This window comes from Hordeum vulgare, chromosome 5H (assembly GCF_904849725.1).
Source record: "Hordeum vulgare subsp. vulgare chromosome 5H, MorexV3_pseudomolecules_assembly, whole genome shotgun sequence".
Lineage (NCBI taxonomy): Eukaryota > Viridiplantae > Streptophyta > Magnoliopsida > Poales > Poaceae > Hordeum > Hordeum vulgare.
Window position 1 is genome coordinate 131,338,062 of NC_058522.1, and position 7,215 is coordinate 131,345,276.

At 45.6% G+C, this 7,215-nt stretch overlaps 2 long non-coding RNA genes across 2 annotated transcripts; both read left to right on the plus strand.

Moving 5' to 3' along the window:
* Nucleotides 1–3,638: 3,638 nt before the first annotated feature.
* On the plus strand, nucleotides 3,639–4,022 carry LOC123397866. Its single transcript, XR_006610031.1, has 3 exons — nucleotides 3,639–3,730; nucleotides 3,824–3,870; nucleotides 3,979–4,022. It is a non-coding gene; the product is annotated as an uncharacterized LOC123397866 (long non-coding RNA).
* A 266-nt stretch (nucleotides 4,023–4,288) lies between these two features.
* LOC123397865 lies at nucleotides 4,289–5,446 on the plus strand. Its single transcript, XR_006610030.1, has 3 exons — nucleotides 4,289–4,816; nucleotides 4,938–5,045; nucleotides 5,147–5,446. It is a non-coding gene; the product is annotated as an uncharacterized LOC123397865 (long non-coding RNA).
* Nucleotides 5,447–7,215: the final 1,769 nt, after the last annotated feature.

Genomic DNA, 7,215 nt, shown 5'->3' on the forward strand with positions numbered 1-7,215 from the left:
TCAAGGAGTTTAGCATGTGCAACTTGAAGCTTATCATTTTTAGTTCTAAAATCATTAGCCACCTCGAGAGCTCTATCATGGGATTCCTTTAATACAGATAATTCTAGAGCAAAGGTCTCCTCAAGAGATTCCTTGGTGGTTTCTTCATTTTCAATAGCAAATGGTGTCCTCATGCTCCTTGAGCTGAGCTTCCAACTCCTCAATATATTTCTTACCCTCAATGGAAATAGACATAATTTCCATGAAGTTGGAATGACCAAGATTATTCTTATTAAGAGCTTTAAAAATCAGTTCACCCTTCAATTTTAAGGATGCAATATTATCACTCTCTTGATCATTATCCTCATCCTCATTATCATGAACATCATCATCATGAGATACATTGGGATTCAAAGTAGGACATACATTTAAAGCCTTAGCCATCAGGCAAAAGTTAAAACAATAGATGATGATGTAGGATCCCTTGAAGCATCATTCAAGGCCACATCTTGTTCCATGGAGTGATGGATTTTCTCTACATTGTTAGCACAACAACTCAAGGAAATAGATACAATTTTTTCATGGTAACAACATATAGCAAGCATATCATCATGAGATTTAGTCAAGCAATTTAGACCTGATATGCAAGGACTATCAACACGAGCATGTAAAATATCTAGAGTGCTCGAAATGTTAATGCCCAAAGATGAAGCATTGCAATAAGATACTGATGAAGGATCAGCAACAATAACCACACTATCATCATTGCGATTATCACCACTACTCACCATATCATTACCTTCTGGAAATTCACATGTAGGTCAAGTAGAAGAAGTTGAGAAGGCAACACAACCGGAGGTGGAGGGAGAACAATCATCCCTAGAAATCTTGGACACACCATATTATTCTTGAAGCTTGGTCAACAACTCATGAGCATCTTAGAATGGCATGAGTTGAAATATAACTACAGTGCTCAAAGCATCAAAAAACACATTAGAAGCTTAAGCATTGAGATAAGAGTTTTTCTCATCCTTCAAAGATATATTTGGAGAATCCTTTGCAGGAGAAAAACCCATATCTACAATTCCCTCTAAATCTGGGTCCATGACCCTAAATATATTAAGCATGTGAATTACCCTAACATCAAAATTTGTGCCATTAAAACTAAGAGTGTCACAGAAACCTAATCCCTTAGTCGACATCCTTACTATCTAGGTGGTAAAACCTAATAATGAGAGACCTAACTCTGATACCAATTCAAAGAACGTGGATGTCGCCTAGAGGGGGGGTTAATAGGCACTTTAATATAATTACGTTTAGGCTTGAACAAATACAAAATAAAACTAACGTTTAATTAGTCAAGCACAAAACCTCAAACAACTAGGCTCACGTATGTGCACCAACAACTTATGCTAAGCAAGATAAACAACTAAGTGATAGCAAGATATATATATAACAAGAAACAATATGGCTATCACAAAGTAAAGTGCATAAGTAAAGGGCTCGGGTAAGAGATATCTGAGGCACATGGAGATGAAAATGTATCCCGAAGTTCAGACCCTTGTGGATGCTAATCTCCATTTGGAGCGATGTGGAGGCACAATGCTCCCCAAGAAGCCACTAAGGCCACTGTAATCTCCTCACGCCCTCGCACAATGCAAGATGTCATGATTCCACTAAGGGACCCTTGGGGGCGGTCATCGAACCCATACAAAAAAGGTTGGGGCAATCTCCCCAACTTAATCGGAGGCTCCCAACAACACCACGAAGCTTCAACACAATGGAATATGACTTCAAGGTAACCAAACATGATTGGGGCAATATCTTTACCTAATAATAAAGAGGCTATTGCTTCTGTCGGAAAACTCACCGCCGCTGTTTTTGCAAAAAAATCCCTCCTACTTTATGATAATTAACCCGCAGTCCTGTTTTTACTCAGATAACGTTTCGTTTTTAACAGGAAAACCCCCTCCAATCCAGATCCAGACCGTGTTCATCCCCTTCCTCTGCGGAGACGGGTACGGTGCGGCGGCGCAGGAGGATGGAGGATGCGATGGCGACGCTCCCGCGAGGCGTGGGGCAGGCGAATCCGAGGCGGATGGAAGCCGGCTGGCTCTCTTGTGAAAATAAATTCCCACCACTTCTCGGCTTCCTCTCCCTCCCTCGATCCAGCCATGGCCGCCTAGCCCCACCCCACCCTCCCCTCCCCTCCCCCGCGCCGCTAGGGTTTTTTCCCTTCGCCTCCCCGCCCGCATCCGCCATGCGCCCAGCTCCCGTCGGTGGCCGTGGCGTCTGATTCGGCCGCCGGGTGGTCCCGGGCGAGCAATGGCGACTCGAGGGGGCGAGTGGTTGCGGTTCTCGGTGAGCGGCGAGCTGTGCCTCCGCAAGCCGCGCTACTTCTGCTTCCTGAACCGATGGGCTCGGGCCAGCCGCCTTCCTCGGTTTCTCCGTGCTCGGTAGAATCCGCTCCGGAGCATTGAGGAGCCGTCTTCCTGGGTCGGCACTTTCCCCCTGTTCGCCGGGGAAGAAGAAATTTTGATCGGTGGGCGGGGTCCGGGCTGAAGGTCCGTTGGAGTGCGTGGGATTTGGGCGTGCGGAGGTCGGCAATGGCGAGGGTTTGCCTGGGCGGCCCAACTTTGGTTAGGGCCCGCCTCAACCCGAGGCGGCCACTGCTTCGTAGCGACAGGTTGGGCGAAGCGGCGGTGGAGGATGGAGGAGCTGTTCTCAGCACAGAGGGAGAAGTCGGGCGTTGCTGCTCGGAGCGCGGTGCAGCTCTGAGCAGCTGCTGCAGCTGCTTCGCGTCCCCGCCGCATCACGGCGGAGGAGTTCGGTGTTGTCGGCGTCGGTCGCGTCCCTGCCGGAAAATGATGGTACATCTCGTCTGCATTAATTCAATTGTTCAATTCCCTACTCGTGCTCCTGTCTGCATCTCAAGTGGATTATTTATGGGTTGTGGAATGTTCTGATCGTGCGCTTGAAATGAAGATGCTGAACAAATTGTGCAAATTCAGCCCGCCTGTGTTTGTGCATGATTGATCCCATACATGTAGCTCCCTTGCTGGCATGCACCAAACAAATGCTTGCATTGGTTGCTTTTATTTATTTATCATTCTCATGGTATGGCATTATTGTTACTCACTATGCCTCCTCCCCGTCGTGACTTCTTGTCTGTGTCCAAGTACGAATAGTAGCTTCACAGGAGCTTTGCTTTCTGGTGGTTTCTCTTCGATCATGTGTGCTTGGCACTTTTCAGGGGAGCAAAGGTGTCTGAACTCGGAGCTCTGGCATGCATGCGCTGGGCCCCTCGTGTCTGTTCCCGCAGTTGGAAGCCGGGTCATATATTTTTCCACAGGGCCATAGTGAGCAGGTCTGTAGGTTTTATCAGTTTGTACCACCAATATACATTATGTTTTTCAAAAAGATAAAGTATAGTTTGTGCATGTTCGCTTAGTGCTCAAGAGGTTCTTATTCTTTTCCCAATGCAGCATGTAAACATCATACGTTTGCGATTCTACTAAGACATAACTTCAGTGAAATATTAAGGGTGTCATTATATGCAGAATCAATTTTGTTGCATGGATGTTGTCTAGTTACAGTTTTCTAAAGCCATTTTTTAGTGCAGTTCTCTAAAGTGATTTTACTTTTGCGTAGGTTGTTGCATCAACTAATAAAGGAGGTTGATGCTCAAATCCCTAATTATCCAAATCTCCCCCCTCGGTTGATCTGCCAGCTTCATAATGTCATGATGCATGTAAGTTTACACTCACACATAGAAGGGAACATCATGTAGTTTTCTAGGAGGTGCCGTGAGATCATTTCTTGATGCTAATGCAGGCCGATGCAGGGACTGATGAAGTTTATGCCCAAATGACACTACAGCCGTTGAGCCCGGTATTAATCACATTTCTCTCTTCTTGTAGCCTGGATTCTGATAACAGGTTATGTAGGTTAAAATATTGAAATAATTATTATGTATTCATCGTGAGGTTCCAATGACAGGAAGAGCAAAAGGAGCCTTTTCTTCCAATTGAGCTGGGTGGTGCTAGCAAGCAGCCGACTAATTACTTCTACAAGACTTTGACTACAAGTGAGAGAAGTACACATGGTGGATTTTCTCTTCCTCGACGTTCTGCTGAGAAAGTCTTCCCTCCATTGGTAACATCCAGTGAAATTTAGTTTGTTTTTGTCAATGCATTTATAAGAAATGGTCATATTTTGTGCATTTTAAATTGGGTTAATTAGATAAATGACACGTTCAATTTTCTACAGGATTTCTCTCTGCAGCCTCCATGCTAGGAGCTCATTGCAAAAGACCTACATGACAATGAATGAAAATTTCGCCACATATTTCGTGGTCTGATATAAAAAGGCCCTCCTCTTTTATGGTAACGGAACCCGCAGTCCTGATTCAGTCAACAACCGATACGAGCACAAAAAGGAACCCCCAACGACACGACCCAGGACCAGCCCACAGTCCCATCTTCCATCTCCAGCGCGCCGCCACCCTTGCCATGCCGCCGCGTGCCGCGTCCCCTGCCACGCCCTCGCACCCCGCCTACCCCGTCGATGCTCCTCCCCTTGTCGCATGCGCCCCCACCTCTGCGGCCTTCGTCTGTCGATCGGTGAGGATGCAGCCAGCAAGGTTGCTGCCTAGGGTTGGCGGCGGAGTCGCTAGCGGCAAAGCTTTGGCTGTGGATGCACAGATGGGAAGGAGCCACCACAACAACCAGGAGAGTCTTCGTAGGGAGAAGCAACATAGAGGACTCGCAAGGCGGCAGCGGCGACGAGCCCGGCGGTCTTGCCAACCGCACACACCTCGCCGATAAATTCTCGATACGTATGTTGCGCACCGCCTTCTGCCCACCCCTTCCTGTTGCGGGCTTCCATCGCTTGCTCGTGTGACTTGGACTTGTGTGTGTGTGTTCACGGTCATGATTTCCTTAAATTGTGTTTTGCAGCTAGGCAGGTTGGATAGGTAGCTGGCTACTACCATGTGAAACCATTGAATTATTCTTGCATATTCAGGTATGCGGAGTGACATTATGAGAATTGGCAAGCAGACTCTGGTACGTCCCGCATGACATTATGAGAATGATACTACAATATCTTTCGCTTTATAATTTGACTCATGTTCAGTTTTCCAATGCGTGTCTTCTTGTTTGCGCAGTGCTTGTTAGGAGATTGTGCTTGCTTGCATCAAGCTATGGACTTGCTAGATAAATAATATAAAGGTGTGTTTGGTGCTTATATGAGGCTCCAAAATATGACTATACGTACTACTTTGTTTTATTCTTTGTATTTGTCTGGATATTACCGAACGGATCTAGAGCATAGCCATTGCGTTATAGAGAGAGGTGGGGATTGCTGCTGCTATTTTTTAATGAACGGTTGCTAGATATTGCTGATGTATATATATAATATAGATATTGGCTGACCAGCTGCATATTCGTATGACTTGTTCGACTCATGTTATAGTCATGTGATGGTTGATTTTATTTTCTATCAACTACTTGCTAAAATATTTAATGAATTGCAACATTTAAAATCCAAATATATACTTTACTTGAATGATGCAGTTGATTGAATTTTGCAGTGCATATGTGATTAATTTTAAATATACATTAAAATAAATTTCCCGTTGCATCCGCAAAACAAAAAATCCCGTTGCAATGCACGGGCATATGTGCTAGTCCATAACCTAATTGGAGACCCCCGACGCTTGCTCGGAGCTTTACACCACAATGATTGAGATCTGAGGCAACACCAAGCTTGTAGGATGCCAAAGCACTCAAGAAGAACAAGTATTAGGGTACCAAGCACCCAAGAGTAATAAGCTTCTCAAACTTGACTTCCATGTATCACCGTGGAAAACTCAAACCTATGCACCAAATGCAAAGGCAAGGGCACACGGAGTGCTCAAGTCCTTCTCTCCCAAATCCCTTCACAACAACTAATGATATGGAAGAAAATGAGAGGAAGAACGAATAAGAACACGAAGAACTTCAAAATCTAGATCCAAGGGTTTCCCCTAACATGGAGGATAAAGTGATTGGTTAAAATGTGGAACAAGATATCCTCCCTCTTTTCCCTCAAGAACTAGAAAGAATCATTGGAGGGATTGGGAGTTAGCAAGCTAGAAGAAGGTCAGCAATGGGGGGCAAACACGAGCTCAAAATATAGGGCTCAATGGGGAAGAACCCCTTTATATAGTGGGGAAAAGAATATGCCTGTTACCTGCTAGTTTTGCCCGCGTTAGAGCAGTACTGCTGCTCCTGGGAGCGGTACTACTGATGATAAGAGGTAGTACCGCTCCAGATAGAGCGGTACTACTGGTCAAGCAGAGGGCAGCTAATCGGAGTGGAGGGCAGGGGTCAGTAGTACACCCGAAGAGGTACTACCGCTGCTAGGACCGGTACTACCGCTCATAAGAGGTACTACCGCGTCCTACATCCTCTTGGGGATCAGGTGCGGTCCCACCCTAGAAGAACCGAGAATTTCTGGCGCGGTAGTAATAGGCGGTACTACTGCATAGTACTACCGCAAAGACCGACCCCAAAAGTGTTGAAACCCATGGACAGCGGTACTCGCGAGCAGAACAAGCTGGGCCACTACCGCCTTGGAGGAGTACTACCACTGGCCCGGGCGGTACTACCGATGATAAGAGGCGGTACTCCAGGGAGCGGTACTACCGCTTGGACCATTCGAGGTAGACCACAGGCAACGGAGAAAAGCATCAAAACCAGAACTGTCATATCTTTCGCATACGAGCTCGGAATTGAGCAAACTCAAGTTTGTTCGAATCCGGACATCAAGAGCTATCCAACAGCGGCACTAAAAAATGCCAATGATATTGAATGAAGAACCGTTAAAAACTCCAACATAAAAAACAGCATAGAAGATGCACATGAACTCTGTTTTCGATGAACTCGAGCTTGTCATAAGGATGACCGTAAGCTCTAAAACTCACAAAGAGAAACACCAAACAAGAACCAAGAAAGATGATACAAGGATGCAAATAGTTTGAGCTCTCAACGAACGATATGATAAAGCTACTCACTTGAGAGACCCCCTTGACAGTACGACAATCTATCCTAAAATAGAAAAACCAATCAAGTGCAAACCTATACCTTGCACATAGTCCACTTGAGCTAGATGATGACAATCTTGACTTTCTCAAGATGGACCACCTTTATTGATTGCGTTGGCTTGATGAAGACTAGTTGATTGCTCCCCCAT